General features: G+C 42.3%; 1 long non-coding RNA gene across 3 annotated transcripts in view; it reads left to right on the top strand.

The window, feature by feature from the left end:
* Positions 1–15,859, top strand: part of LOC109144088 — a 55,648-nt gene that overhangs the window by 21,232 nt on the left and 18,557 nt on the right. Inside the window, exon 1 of one of the 3 annotated variants that reach the window (XR_002044594.1) lies at positions 10,549–10,698. The exons of the other annotated variants lie outside the window; for them this stretch is intronic. This is a non-coding gene — a long non-coding RNA (uncharacterized LOC109144088). Of the gene's footprint in view, positions 1–10,548; positions 10,699–15,859 lie in introns of those variants that run through there. 3 annotated transcript variants of the gene reach the window in all.

The raw sequence follows: 15,859 nt of genomic DNA, 5'->3' as shown, positions 1-15,859 counted from the left end.
TATATGGGCCTTATGTCTTGTCTGTGCTTTAAACTGCAGCCCAACGAATTTCCATTTGAGAACTGAAAGCACATGTTGAAAACAGCTTTTTTACCTCTCCATAATCTAAAAATGAGCTATGTATGTATAATATAACCTTTCCAAATTTGTTTGAAAATACATTGCTTCTGACTTGACTTTTCTTATGCCAAAGCTTTGAGTCTGACACATTTTTTAGCCAAAGCCCTATTCTAACCCCTTACTTTTTTTGATATTGGAAACATTGAGCAAGAGCTGTTGACAAGGTTTGTTGTATTTTTTTTAAAGTATTATTTTCATGTTAGTATTAAATGAGAAATTATCTATAAGAAAATAGACTTTTTATTTAAATAGAATAAAAGTTCTGTGGAACTGTCCTTGAAAGTCTGAAATTCAGGGCACTGCTCTAGAACAGCTTCCCTTTTGTGATGGTTCCTCAGCTGCATGAGTACATAATTTATGCTCTATACATTTCTAGGCTGCGTTTCCTAGAAGTTACCCATAAATAGTGATAAAAAAAAATGGGCTTTAATATAGGGATTAAGAAATAGATAGTTCTTAGGATTCCATGTGAACACTGTATATGTTCCTGTATAGCGTAACTTGTCAGACACTGTATGCAGTTATCTATTCAAGTGTAGTTTTCTGAATTCCAGTTTGCTTACAAGCCTCAACGTCTATTTTCTCTTAAAACCCCACAAAATTTCAAATGAGTTTTTGCAACAAAGGCCTTGTTCTCACGCATCTTAAGAGTTACATTCAGATTAATATTTGAAGCTGAAGAACTTTCCATTTGAGCCATGCTTTGATAAATCCAGGCACATTCAGGGAATAGTAGTATATAATTGTATTGTAGAGTATAAAGGTAATTTTGGATATAATTGCTTTAACAAATATATAAATGGACATGCTTTGCTGAAAATGCATACGTTTAAGGGTAATTGTTTTCTTGGAAAAGAAAATGATTAGTCTTGTAGGGTTTAGCTAGCATGCCCTCCAAAAGCTCTGATAAACATATACTTGCTGGGTATTTTTTTCAGCATGATGATCCATCTTTTTGATTACAGAGGCTTATAAATCTTATTACCTTTTGCACTTCAGTTGTATTTGCTGATACTATATTTTGGATCCCATGGTAGTAATCATTTTAAGCTGCTGTTTTTTTTTTTTTTAATGAATATTGAGTTATTTTTCTCTAAGTTAAAACAACTTTAAAAAAATCTAATAAAAAGCATGTGCTTCTCTAGTACTAAATAAAATTAACTTAGGAATGCCTGTAATTTAGGCAGAAGTCTGTTCTTACAACCTTGCAGCCTGTGATAGAAACAACAGAAAAGGTAGACACGTCTATAGAGAGAGTGCAAATGAGGTGTGGGGTTTGGCATGAAATTCTGGAGGACTGAGAGATATTTTAGTTGCAAAACAAATGTTAGTTGCTTTTAGTGGAGATAGCCACATGAAAAAACCCCCAAGCTTAGGTGGAAGAGGTGACAAAATTGAGATGCAGGGAGCAGGCAGGGTGTACAGTCTGTGATACAGAAGCACAAGGGGCACATAGGCAGGTTTCCTGTCTCATCTGTTGCAAGATTGTGAAGGGTGAGTGCGGAGATTGTCTGACGTGCAGGATGTGTGGGTGGACAGTGCTGGTCAGGAAGATATGACTGCAATAGCACAGAGCTGAGCCATGGCCAGAGCCATGGACTGAGCAGGTTTGTATTGTCCTCCGAGTTCCAGGATCTGGGGGACAGGCAGGACTGGTTCAAGTCTGGTGCTATGTGCCATGCAGATCTTGTCACCATGCTGTGCTGCTAGGGATCCAGTAGGAGAAAAATGTTTTCAGCAGTCATTTTAAAAATAAAATTGTCTTTTAAATACAGGTAGGGGAAAGGGGAGTGGGGAGAAGTGAGAGGACACAAGATGGAGAAGGATACTGTATAGGGAGAGAAAAGGCAGCAAATGAGTAGAAAACCTCTTGCTGGGGACAGATGTTGAAGAGACAGATGCAGATCATACTTCAAACAAAACTGAACAAGCATTCTCCTATTGGGTTACTCTGTATTAGCCTGCTCTTTTTGTTGCATTGATGAGAAACACAATGCTAGTGCCAATGTCTTGCTAGAAATGAGCATTGGTTTCCCTTAGAAGTCCATTGCAATGAACATACTGGCCTGTACTTACTGGAAGCAGGTATGTCTTTTTTAACATGAAGAATGAGTCTGATACTCTCATCCCTCCCAAAATGGCAACAGGGAGACTCTTTCCACGTTGGGTGTCTCTGTACAGCCCCACTAGACAGACTCCAAAGATGACAGTATCACAGAGAATCACAGAGAATAACCATTCCAATTAGGTTGGAAAAAACCTCTGAGATCATTGAATCCAACCTTTCCTTAAACACCTCCAGGGATGGTGACTCCACACTTCCCTGGGTAGCCCTTTCCAATCTCTGATCACCCTTTCTGAGAAGGATTTCTTCCTTATGTCCAGTCTAAACCTCCTCTAGTGCATATTGAGGCTACGTCCTCTTGACGTATCATCAGTTGCCTGGGAGAAGAGGCCAACCCCCACCTGGCTACAGCCTCCTTTCAGGCAGTTGTAGGGAGTGATAAGGTCACCCCTGAGCCTCCTTTTCTCCAGGCTAAACACCCCCAGCTCCCTCAGCTGCTCCTCACAGGACTTGTGCTCCAGACCCTTCCCCAGCTCCATTGCCCTTCTCTGGACTCACTCCAGTACCTTGGATCATGCTGAGCTGCTGTCACCAGCACCCCCAGGTCCTTTCAAGTCTCTCTGTCCCAGCCTGTGGCACTGCCTGGGGTTGTTGTTAGCCAAGGGCAGGACCCAGGGCCTTGTTGAACCCCACACCACTGGCCTCATCCCATCAATCCAGCTTGTCCAGATCCCTCTGCAGAGCCTTCCTACCCTCCAGCAGATCAACACTCCCACCCAGCTTGGTGTAGTCCTTGAATTTCTAATAGGAGACTCAATCCCCTCATCCAGGTCATCAATAAAGATATCCAGGAAGATGTCTGGGCAAGGCAAGAATAAGATGGGTCACACTCTGGGACTGGTCTGGAGCAAAGCTGAGACCCCAGGCTGCTTTCTGGGCTTCAACAAACTCTGTATTGTGCAAGCCTTTAGGCTTGCAAGAGCAACTGTTGGCATCCTTCTCCACTAGTAACTCAGTGGAAGCAGAAGATTCTTTGAACAATATGAAAATGGAAAAAATCTTTTGTATGTGATGGAAAGTATTTCCTGGATGGACCTTGTATCTCCCTCTCTTCTGCTGATCTGTGTGAAAAGCAACAACCCAAATTGATGTGAATCTGCTTTTGGCTCCTGCTGGGATGTAGAGAAATGTCCTGAATTAAGGTGCAGATGTCACAGGTTTGGAGGGAAAATACCAACATCTTAAAAGAAAAGGTGAGGGACAGGACTGAGTACAGCTAATATGGTGTTAGAGGCAGAAGGAAACAAGCATCTTAGCATCACCCATGTCCCTGTTGATCATGATCCTCACTTTCAGTGCATTGGCCTCAAAGGATGAGTGTTTAGCCAGAAGTGCAGGTTGAAAGGCAGGAGAAAAAGGGGAAAAAAAGGCAAACAGAAAATTGTGCAGTTGAGATGAAGCCCCCAGAGGGCCAAATTCTACAGGTTTTCTTGTTTTCCGTATTTCCTGGTTTAATTGGAAATCAGGAAAACTGCTGCAGGGAGGAATAGCGCTGTAGCAATTATGGAAATGTGGCAATAAAGAAGATGTGCACTTAAAGGCATAGCGAGTAATAAAAAGAAATTTGTTTTTCAAGGACCTTAAAACTGAGGTCCTTGACTGGAATCTCTGGGGCAGTCCTAAACCAATCCTGTTTATGAGGGAAAAGGAAATGTATATGAAGAAAATATCACATATACCTGCCATGTTCCTTTGCACTGTATAACAGAACTGCAATAGAGCAGTTGAAAAAAAATTACAGCTTTTGCATTTTTGATTCTGGGTACTTTAAACTCATAATCTTTTATCTGAGCTGTGATTTTTAATGGCTGGATCTTAATGATGCAGTTCAAACCCCATGTAAGTATATTACATTTACATCTATATTTATCTCTATTCAGCCATATTTACTTGTTTCCTTCATTTCTTTGTTTGAGTCCTCATCTATCTGTCTCCTTTTATGCTAACATGGACTATGATTCTTATTTAGGAGAGTGAAAATGTTATACAGAATCATAGAATCATAAAATCAAAGAATGGTCTGTGTTGGAAGGGACTTAAAGATCATCTACTCCCCCCCCCAACCCTTGCCATGGGCAGGGGCACCTTCCACTAGCCAAGGTTGCCCCAAGCCCCATCTCACCTGGCCTTGACACTGCCAGGGATGGGGCATCCACATCTCTAGGCAACCTGTTCCAGTGCCTTACCATCCTCACAACGAAGAACTTACTCCTAATATTTAATCTGAACCTACTCTCTTTTAGTTTGAATCCATTCCCTCTTTTCCTGTCACTACATAAAAAAGTAAAAAGTCCCTCTCCATCTTCCTTGTAGGATCCCTCCAGGTACTGAAAGGCCACCACTAAGTCACTCCGAAACCTGTTCTTTTCCAGGCTGAACATCCCAACTCTCTCAGCCTTTCCTCATACAAGAGGTGTTCCATCCCTCTGGTCATCTCAGTGTCTTTCCTCTGGACTTGCTCCAACCAGTCCATGTCCTTCCTGTGCTGGGACCCCAGAGCTGGGTGCAGCAGTGCAGGTGGGGTCTCAGCAGAGCAGAGCAGAGGGGCAGAATCCCCTCCCTCCCCTGCTGCCCACACTCCTCTGGATGCAGCCCAGGACACGTTTGGCTCTCTGGGCTGTGAGTGCCCATGGCTGGGTCATGTCCAGCCTCTCACCCACAGCACCCCCAAGTCCTTCTCAGCAGGGCTGCTCTCAGTCTGTTCATGCCCAGCCTGTATTCATACCAGGGTTTGCCCTGACCCTGGTGCAGCACCAGCACTTGGTCTATTAAATCGCATGGAATTCCCACAGGCCACATGTTCCCAGCTTGTCCATGTCCCTCTGGATGGCATCCCATCCTTCAGATGTGCAGCACCACTCAGCTTGGGGTCATCTTCAGATTTGCTGAGGGTGCACTCGATCCCTTTGTCTATGTCACTGATGAAGACATTAAATAACACTGGTCCCAGTACAGACCCCTGAGGGCACCACTTGTCACTGGTGTCCACTGCGACTCTGAGCCCTTGACCACGACCCTCTGGATGTGACCATCCAATCAATTTCTTATCCATCTAACAGTCCACTCCTCAAATCCATCTCTCTCCAATTTAGAGAGAAGGATGTTGTGAGGGACCATGTCAAAGGCTTTACGGAAGTCCAGGACATCCACAGCCCTTCCCTTGTCTGCTCATGCTGTCAGTCCACCACCAAAGGCCACTGGGTTGGTCAGGCAGGACTTGCCCTTGGTGCATCTGTGCTGGCTGTCTCAAATAACCTCCCTGTCCTGCATGTGCCCTAGCACAGCTTTTAGGAGGATCTGTTCCATGATCTTCCCAGGCACAGAAGTGACCCTGACAGGTCAGTAGCTCCCAGGGTACTCCTATCTATCCTTTTTAAAGATGGGTAGTACGTTTCCTCTTTTCCAATCACCTGGGACTTCACTTGACTGCCATGACTTTTCAAATATAGAGAGTGGCTTGGCAGCTACATCAGCCATTTCCCTCAGGACTCTGGGATGCACCTCACCAGGTCCCATTGACTTCTGTACATTCAGGCTCCTCAGGTGGTCACAAATCTGAATTTTACTTACAGTGGGAGGGACTTTGCTCCCCCCCAGTCCCCATTCTGCCATCCATCCAGTCAAGAGGTGTGGGAAGAAAGGTTTCCGGTGAAGAGTGTGACCAAAAAGTTGTTGAGGATATTTACATTTAAAAACATTTATTCCCTACAGTGTCTGTCATGGCATTTAGGCCAAACAGGAGTCAGATCTTGGGCATCAGTTAATATCCTCTGATCTCTGTCTGTGAGAAGGGAGTAATAATGCTCATCATCCCAAGGAGGCAGTGGAAATTACCTGGTATTGGCTCCACATGTCTGTAGATCCCAAATTACTGGAAATACTTTCTATACAAAGTCAATCTTTTTTCACCTATATCAGTGACCGTATAAGACTTCTGGAAGCAACAAGTGTTTTCTAAGAACTTAGATATTTAATAAAAGCTTTTCTCCTTTTGCTCTCATGGTTATTTTAATGTTTACAGTTCCCTACCGAGTCATCTTGAAACCATGTGGCTGTCACTGTGAATTAAAGGTGTGTACATCTTTATAGAAACAGAATACCAGGGAACCAGCACAATAACCTTTGAATCCAGCATTGCTTGTTTCCTTTCCAAAATATTTTTTCGATGATGGTGGAAGACATCTGGATTTTGATAACTACTGCTTTATATAATGAAGAAAACAAAAAAGAAGACAAGGAAAATGAAAAGAGAATAGGAAAAAACATTGAATCCCAAAAGAGTAATACATGATTCTTCCTTCAACTGCTTAATGTTTTCCATGAAATATTTTGGGGATGGGAAAAATACTTTTCCCATTAGTATCAATCCCATTACCTCAGGAATAAGTTAGCTGTGGAAGCAGGTATCTTTGCCTTCCAGTTTCAAATTCCATAAAAATTAATTTAACCTCAGCTGGTTGTTAGTCTAGCTTTTAAATAATTCTCCACCACCATAGTCTCAGTTCATAGTTAAAAACAGGTGCTCTTCATTACTAGCCCATGTTAAAATGAAATAAATATGTCCAGATATTGGAGAACTGTTACTGGAAAAACATATTTCTCTCCCACACTTTGTGTCAGCACCAGAAGTTAAGGCAGAGTAGGGGTGGCAGTTTTGATGGCATTGCCAGCACAGGCAGTCAGGCAGTGGAAAGCCACAGCCTGGGGCTGGTCCCAGAAGCTCCCCTAGGTCCGTAGCACACAGGGGTACACCCGACCTCCCTTCAGCAGCGAAGCAGACTGCACCAACCTGGATCTTGGTGGCCTTTAATGGCTACTATTCAGCATTTCAGTGTGACCTTTCAGTGCTTGCAAAGCCTGTTCATCGTTGCAAAGGAAATAAATTGTGAGTTTTTAGTTAGGTGTGGGTATGCTAACATCACAAATGCTATTTTCCACACACCACAACCCCACCCCTCCATTTCAGCCAAAGTAGAGGTGGGATGGACACCTAGAGAAAGGAAGTAAACATTTTTTTCATGTAGGAAGATGGACTATGAGAGAGGGATGTGGTACAAGTATAGGGAGGGGGAGGAGCGCTGCCGAGGGCGATGACAGGAAGAGTGTTTGGGGCTGAGCAGCAGATTGGGTGTAGGAGCAATACCAAGTTGTTGGCTGGGTCCTGCTGCAGGGACAGGAATCCTAAAACCCACCCATGTACACCACCATCCAACAGAGGAAGGCTGAGGGAGAGCCCAGACCCAGCCTCTGAGAGGGGGAAACACATCTGTCTTTTATCTATTCAGACAGTTGTGACTGGGTTTTTGTCCTGTTCCAATATCCTAGATCCAAGCTCCTGGAGTACCAGAGTGCAGCAGCTGCTCCCATGCAGCCTGTGAGCAGCCCACTCCCTCTGCCACAGCACTGCCCTTCCCTTTGAAGCTGGGTGGGAAGCATGTCACAGCAATAACCTGCTTGTGGATACTCTTTGATCTCCTTTGATCTCCAGCTGAAATTCATCCTTGTTGGGGAGGCTTTTGACAGGCCTTTTGCCTCACAAAGATTCTCACCATGGTCTTGGGCAGGCTCTGTCCCAGTGTCAAAGCATTCTGCCCTGCAGCTGAAGCTAGAAATTCAGGGTTTTAACCTTTTTGTGAAAAAACAGATTCAACAGACGAAACTGTAAATTTTATTCATACTTTCTCTTCTAGTTTGAAAAAATAGGATGATTTTAATCACCCAGTTCATTGCTTGGGTCACTTCACTAGACTTCAGGAGAATTCATAATTAACGACTCTGACAGGGCTTTCTTTTTTCAGTTCTTATTTTTCCTTTGATTTTTCTCTATCCCAGACAGCATAATTTACATGATGAACAAATTGTATATTATTCTTTTGATGTGGATCCATGTTGTTTATCAAATTTCTCATAATCTTATACCAGTCTGTCTTGTTATGTTTTTAAATATATTAATCTTCAGCAGAGAAAAAAATGAGGCTTTCTTCCCTGTATCCTGTTATACCCATGGAATCACACTACTGACCTGCCATCAAATCCTGAGTGAGATAAAGAATTCTAATTTCCTTATGAGACAAGCTAGCAAATTGTGGCGTGTCTAACTGATATCTCATGGTAGGTTTGCTGATTCCTGTCCCCAGTTATAGTTTGAGTAGTAACTGATAATTAATTGCGCAATAATTTCCGTGTAAAATGCACCACCTTTCTGGAAGTAAAAGAAAAGGTTAATGGTCATGAGAAATACTGTAGAAATGTTTGCATTTAACTAGAAGAAAATTTTGGCTACAGCCACAGCTTTTCAGATCTGTTTGAATTTTTGAGTAATGTCTTTTCACCCACACGTCCTTCCACAGCATTTTGGGTAAGTAATCTCTTTTTTTTTCTAGGATGGGTAAGCTTCTTGTTGTCCTTAGAAATGTGTGTTTCCCTCTTTTTCGACAAAGATATCTACACTTTAGTGACTGGAGATGTTCTGACAGGCATTAGAGGTTTAGTTCATTGTGCACAACAGATCTGAGAGTTTGAACCAGGGTAATGTAATCACATCGCACAGGTGAAAAAAAATCCTATCATAATATTTTTTGTGCTGGCTTATCTTGGTTCTTCATTAAAAGGCCCTTTTTAGGGTTTCAAACAACAATGGTCTGCCTGCCAAACCAAGTCCAGGAGTGTGGATTAATTATTTCTGCCACATAAACAGGCTGAGTTTTAAACAGGAATGTCCTTGCTGCCTTTGTGCAAAGCATGCTGGCCTTGGCAGCCGGTGTGCCTTGCTCAGCTATAGACCAGCTGAAAAAACATGTTGGTGGAGGGGTGTAACCAATACTCAATAAACAATATTAATTCTAGTATTTAAAGGGCTTACAGCTGCTGCAAAATGAAGAAAAATTTTTCCCTTCAGACATTTGACATTTCTAAAGGCCCCCAAATTGGGTAAACATATTTGATTTTCTGGAGCATTTCAGGATGCTCAAATGCTGTCAGGAGCCATTGTAGACATTGAAGTGCTAACTTGGGACTAGGTGTTGCCTTTTTGCCTAACAATAAAGATGGCTTTAGGACTGAGAAAGTATTTGATAACTTCTTTGCATAAGGAAAGGTGAAATACTATTTTGTTCTATTTGTGAATGCTTTAGAGGCTGGACTGTGGTTGAGCCTCCAACATATAATTTACATCCATCAAGCAGCTGTAATGTGTGTGAGCAGTCCCATGTGACATATGTAAGGATTTTCAAATATCCAAGTTTGCTGACCTGCATGGAAATACTTGAACACAACAGACCAGTTAGGATGCATACCTGTCCTGTGACATCTATAGGTTAAAGAAATCCATTTGTTTTACAAAGTTCTTTGGGTCTCTATATGACTATATGTCTGTATGGCTTTTCTATATTACTTCTCCTGATGCTCCTTGAATCTTGTAACATCTTGATTGAAATGGCTCTCACGGTAATTTTTTTATATTACAACTATTCTTAAAAAATTTGTTTTGAAATGTTTATTATGTTTGGGAGAAAACAATATATTTATTTGTACAACATTTTAAGGTTTTTTTTTTGTTTGTAGTAGAAAGGTGCATTCCTTGAAATAGAGGTAAATGTTTATCACAAAGCTAACATTTTCTTTCTTGGTAATATTTTACTATTTTTACCTTTGAATATTACCATACAGATTTTGTGCCATCCAGATGATTCTATCTAAAAATACCTTAACTGCCAAAGTAGTTGTTTTGTTTGTCCCTTTTGGCAAGTCGTAATACCCAAACCCAAAAAGTTTCCACAAACAAGAGTTTTGATCTCTGAAAAATCAGTCAGAGCTCTAGAATGAGGGTTGATTTTTCCTGGCTGTGTCTATGAGTTTGTGAAGGGATAATCTTCACTGACTTTTACCTATTTTTTACTTGAGGGTACTTTGTGGAAGCTGAAAGGAAAATAAAAGCCATAAAGCCACTTACCTGGTCCCTTATATTTATAATGTTCTAATCCTGCCACATCCTAAAAACCCACAGACATTTAATTTGATCCTTTTTAAAAACACTTATTTGTCAAACCTGTTTTGTTACCTTCAGTAACAAAGCTTTTTGCAGTCAGAGTGCTAGATTTTAAAATTCTTCAAGATTCTGCTTACTTTGAAACGCTTTGTTCTAATGTTCATCCAGTTGTTTTGGCTTTGTTTTATGGCAATTTTGGTCTTCCTGGGGCTCAAAAGGTACTTGTGACATCTGTGGAGGCCTAAGCAAAGGCAAGGACAGAGCAGGTAGTCAGAAGACACTGTCCTTCTTCTTTGTTCTTCTTTCTAGCAGAACAAGGGGTGCAGGATGGAGCTACCTCTCAAGGGAAGCCTGCAGGGACCTGCGTCTTTGTGCTTCCTCTACACTGCCACATCTCAAGCTTGCCTTCTCAGGGGCACCATGTGCTTCCCCTCACAGCTGACAAGAGTTGCAGAAGAAATGCAAAGTAAGGCTCTTGCATGGCACTGGTTCAAAAATAACATCTTTTATTGGAATACCGTAATTACTGGCACTTTGTCAGGAAATGTTACCTTTGAAAATCTTCCTGTCACTTCTTCCATCAAAATACCTTCTTCCACAGTAGGTATGGAGATATGATATATGAATACAATTTCTTCCAGACAAAACCCAGCCATTTTTCATGGGTGCCTGGACTCAACCCTGTTTCTTTTCCCTTGCCTCTCTTGCTGCTGGTAAGTCTGGCGCATTAATCCTCTCTGGTACTGTGCTGAATACTTTAACTCCTGGGGGAAATCAGCTTCTTTGCTTAGAGGAATTCTTGGGCTCAGGGAATTAGTGCTTTGAGCTGCCCAGCCACTCTTTATGTGTACAATGGATAAAACAAAAATGATCCAGAGCAGATTCAGTTCAGGGAAGATGAAAAGTTGTTACCTGTCATTCATTCCCCACTTGGGTGAAGTCAACAGTATGGTGACCCAAGCATTGGGACCCAGTTCAGAGTTACCTTGTGGTCTTGGGCCCTGGCTCTCTGCCGTGGTTTTTCCTTACTTTAAAATAGGCAAATAATCCTCTCTTGTAAAGCCTCAGAGGGCATTTAGAGGACTAAAAAGGTATTGTGTGCAGAGTTGGAGATTGGATACACAGAGGTGCACAAGCAGCTGGTAGCATGGGATCTATTGCAAAAACTAAGAAAAGGAAGAAAAGGAGTATTTGTTATCTAGGTGTTTAAAAAAACAAAGAGGCCCTAAAATTGATATGGAAGTACTGTCAAGGCAATGACTTGTGCAGCCAGCCAGTCCTTGGGGCAGGGTGTCCATGCTGCCTGCTGGAGGCAATGGGAGCCATCAAGGTAGCTCTAGGTGAAACCATGGTATAAAAACCTGCAACATGGTGCTGAGTTATCCAGGGCCCCAGAAGAACAAGTGGTCTTGTACTGGAATTAAAGAGGCAGAGATATCCAGAACCAGCCTGAAGATCTGGCTTTGGACTATGAGATTAGAAAGGCTACCAGCCTTGGAGGTAGGTGCCACCCTCCTCTCCTGAGCAAAAAAGTTTTGTTCTGTAGCAGGTAGGGTTGCTGATGGTAGGATGGGGTGCCTCCTCCACTACTTCTCCAGCAGATGATTTGAAACTTTACACTGGAGCTGTTATGACATGTTTTAGGCTAACTTGTGTGCTGAGCCTTAAGTGCCCTTCTGGTCACTGAAAATTAGGCTGGATAAAGAGTAAGCTAGCTCCCTGAGCCCTTATTAGTGTTAGTTTTAGTATCTCCAAAGTAATTAATATTCATATGCCAACAGAGGAGCTGGAGTTGTTTTCTCAACTTGGACACAGAAGCCTTGTGTGTAGTGCCTGGAGCATCTAAACCATCTGTGTCTGGGGCCCAAATCTGACCTAGTGTCAGTGGCACAACTGTACCATGACACATTGTATGTTGTATGTTATGTTATGTATGTTGCATGTTATGCACTTAGACTTGACTTCACATGGGAGAAAATGGCAATTCATAAGGAAGTCTTTGTTTAAAGAACCTTCCCCTTCTTGCTGATGAAGCCAGGAGATTGCACAGTCACCACTGGCACTGGGACAAGGACTGAGCCTCTGTGCCTTTGTTTTGCTTAGGAGAACTCTTGAAGCTCAAGGCATGGCCACCAGCTGTGAGGCTAGCCAGAATTTCCTTGGCTATGCAACATGCTGATTACTTGCCTGCTTCCGCACAGAGCTTATGTGGTACAGAGGACTTTGTCCAAGCCTTCTACGTCAACAGGGAATTAAATTCAATGCAAATACAGGTTGCATAGTTGAGCCCTTAAGCCTGCAACAAACTCTGCAGTTTAATCTGCTGCTGCTGTAGACAAGCTATCCTTGTTAAATAGTTTAAATTTATCTGGTAGAGTCCTTGAGAGATTATTTTTGGGACACACTGTGTTTACTGATCTCCACTAATCATGTTATCTATTAATTCTGCTGTTCAAGAGCACATGCCTAGACCTTGTACTTTGTTGCTAATTTGTCTCTCTCCTATTTGAAGCAGAGACCCAAGGAAATTAGAAAATTACAGTGACTGTTTCTACCAGGTCACTTCATTAGTACTTTGAGCAGTAGATCAGATCTGCACAGAGAGGCTGAATTCTGGCTGACCTTTTCTCTGCTCTGAGTTTACAAACGTGAGAAGGAAGTTTGTTTACTGCAGATGTGCAGTTTTCTGGATGCACTAACAAATGTCTGCAGTCCCGCAGTGAGTTCTTCCCTCACTCTGATGCTCAGAAGTGCTGTGTTGTTGGGTGAAGGTGCTCAAACTATGGCAGTGGGCAGCACAGCTCTCCCTGCACTTTGTCCCCTGCTGTAGCCCCCTTATGCAAAAGTGGTCTTACAGGAGAAGCCTCAAAACATCCAATTTCCCTTCCCCTTCCCCTTCCCCTTTCCTCTCCTTCCTTTCTTCTTTTTTTTTTTTTTTTTTTTAAGCTTTTTACCTTAGGAGGGAACCAAGGCAGCCACAATGTGAAGGAGTGGCCTGGGAAGCAGATGAGAATGCTGTATACATTATATAACCAGGTGTGGTTTTCTTTCAGGCACTGCTGGGGAATGAACCCCTGCTTCTGCCAGAATTTAGGTGCTATAAACTATCCCTGTGACGGAAAGGGTGTTTTCTTCAACCCTTCTGCTCTGGGAGACAGTGCTAGGTGCCCGGGCAGTGCAAGCAAGGGCAGAGTTTGGAGATTAGTTAATAATGAGGATTTAGTTATGAACTGACAAACCGTCATGGAACAGATACACAGCTGCTGTGGTCATGCTGCTGCTGCTCCAGCTTGTGTGGTATGACTTGTCCTTGGAAAATCCACCATGCAGTGTTACATACGCACATACATACTGTTTGGGAAGTTTAACACGGCATGCAGTCCCTGTTTAAACTTCCTAGTCAAACCTAAGTTTGAAATCCCAGCCGGACCATCCCAGACCTTATGAAAAACTATTCTGGTTTACTGCACACCTTGGAAAATAGTAGTATTACAGTAAAACTACCTCAAACTCCTCTATAAGGCCTATATCCCACTTTTTTTTTCAGCAGTACAATGACAGCAGAAATATGCAGGTAGAAAGGGAAGAGGGGGAAGAGTATATGAGGGGAAAATACTACCACAGAAATTATTTATGCGGATACATACTGTTGGCAGCTCTTCTCTGAGTTCTCTGGTGGGCTGTGGAAATAAAACAATCTGATTTTTAGACACGATGCTAAAGTATGGACACAGATGTCCTATGTTGTTAGGGCACCAAGGGATAAGGAACTCTGTGGCATGATGTAAAGTAGCATTCTGAGCAGGGCACTCTTGGGAGGGTGAGAACTGCTGTCAGGAAAACTTCAGTCTGTTTTCTGCTTGTCCTGGGGAAATTATCTTGGTGCAAGTAGAAGTAAGGCAAATAAAAACCTGTCTAACTGTTAATTCTATTATTGGATAATAATACTTCAAATTCTCTTTTTATTATAGCTGAGGAAGTTTCCCTTTCACAAGTGGTGGAAACCAAAGGCATTTTCTGTTTGCAATCATAAAGCTTTGTTTTCTTTATGTAGCCTCTTGTAAAATGCTTTTCTAAGAGTGTTTAAATTAAATGCAAAATTAAGAAGTGGCATTAAGCAAATGCCTTTGAACAAAATAGAAAAAATATAATCCACAGCTCCTTAGTGGCTGGTGTATTCTTATGCAAAAACTTTGAATGTATCTCTTCCCCTTCCAGTTCTTTTATTTCTGTACTATTCAACTCCCTGCATATGATTGTAACACTTTCAACAGAACACTTTCCATGGACAGACCTTGATGATTGAAGAGTATTGTGCTTAATAGTGAGCTATGTAAGTGTGAATAGGTGCTATTTTATCTGAAGAGAGAAGTCTTTCTTTCCTCTAGAAGATCTGCCCAGCAAAAGACAGAGCTTCAATGGGCTTAATATTCAATTTCCATCATGGAGGAAGTAATCAAATGGGCTGATGAAATGGGACTCCAAATGAACTTTGCAAAAATAACTAAGCAAGCAAAAAAGTTAGTAGATGAGTTTAAAGTAGATAAATATGAGGCCATGAATCTGGGAAAAAACAATCTTACCATGTCTACATGATGCTTAACTTGGAAAGAGGTTTGGAGTCACTGTTGAGGGCTTTCTTCAAGTAACTTTCCATATGAAACAGCAGCAGCTAACAACAAAATGTTAGTCAGCATTAGCGGGGTGATAAGAAGAAGGTAAAAGGGACTCTTTTTGTTTGGTGTGTGCACAATTTAAGTTCTGTGTGCAATTCCATTCTCCACACTGCAACAACAACCTAGAAGGCAGCAATCAAGATCAGTGTCTTTTAAGGAGATATTAAAATACAGGACATTAAAGAGACTCCTCATCTTGGAGCGGAAGAAGCTGGAGTGCTACGCCTGAAGCCTACAAAATCAGAAGGGAGGTGGACAGGCCTAATGCAGAACTAGAGTCCCAAGTACTGGGACTTGTCAGTCCCAGTCACTGAAGTTGGTCAGAGATCAGTTTAAATCTGAGAGCAAACACTCCGCTGTGTGAGTAGTGAACTTCTGAATTTGGTCTTGCAGGAGATTGTAGAAGCAGATGCCATCAGCATATTCAAATATACATTAGACAATTTAATGGGTAATAGGGCTGGAAACAGTTAACTTAAAGGTCTAAGGGACACAAAAAGGGACATGTATCCTCTAACAACCCTGACACAGCATCTGAGGGTGCGGGAGGAAGGTTCAGGAGAATGAAGCCAGAAGAGTAGCAGGCTTGTGTGACTGGTGTCTCCTATCATGCTGCTGGAGGCAGAGCATGGGGCTGGATGTTCTCTGACCTCTCCGTTCATACCCAGCTGTTCTGCTGGCCAGTGTCCAGTTCAAGACAACAACCGCAGCCAGTGCTCGCAAAAGGGCAGTAAGGGATAAAGAACTAGGACCTCACACAGCTGACAAACACAGACTGGTTCCGAACCTGCTTTGCCCTTTGAAAGAACCTCATTGTCACTTACTGCTTTGGCCCAGCGCCAGGCTGAGCAGGGAGGAGGTGTGTGACCAGTGCAATGTCTGGGTGTCTTATGGATATCTAAAGTAAGTGATGTATAGTCGAGCTAGGCCAGTTTAAAATTATCCTTGTGT

Source organism: Corvus cornix, chromosome Z, assembly GCF_000738735.6.
Source record: "Corvus cornix cornix isolate S_Up_H32 chromosome Z, ASM73873v5, whole genome shotgun sequence".
Classification (NCBI taxonomy): Eukaryota; Metazoa; Chordata; class Aves; order Passeriformes; family Corvidae; genus Corvus; species Corvus cornix.
The sequence above is the reverse complement of the archived record's forward strand: the minus strand, read 5'-3'. Positions and strand labels throughout refer to the sequence as shown.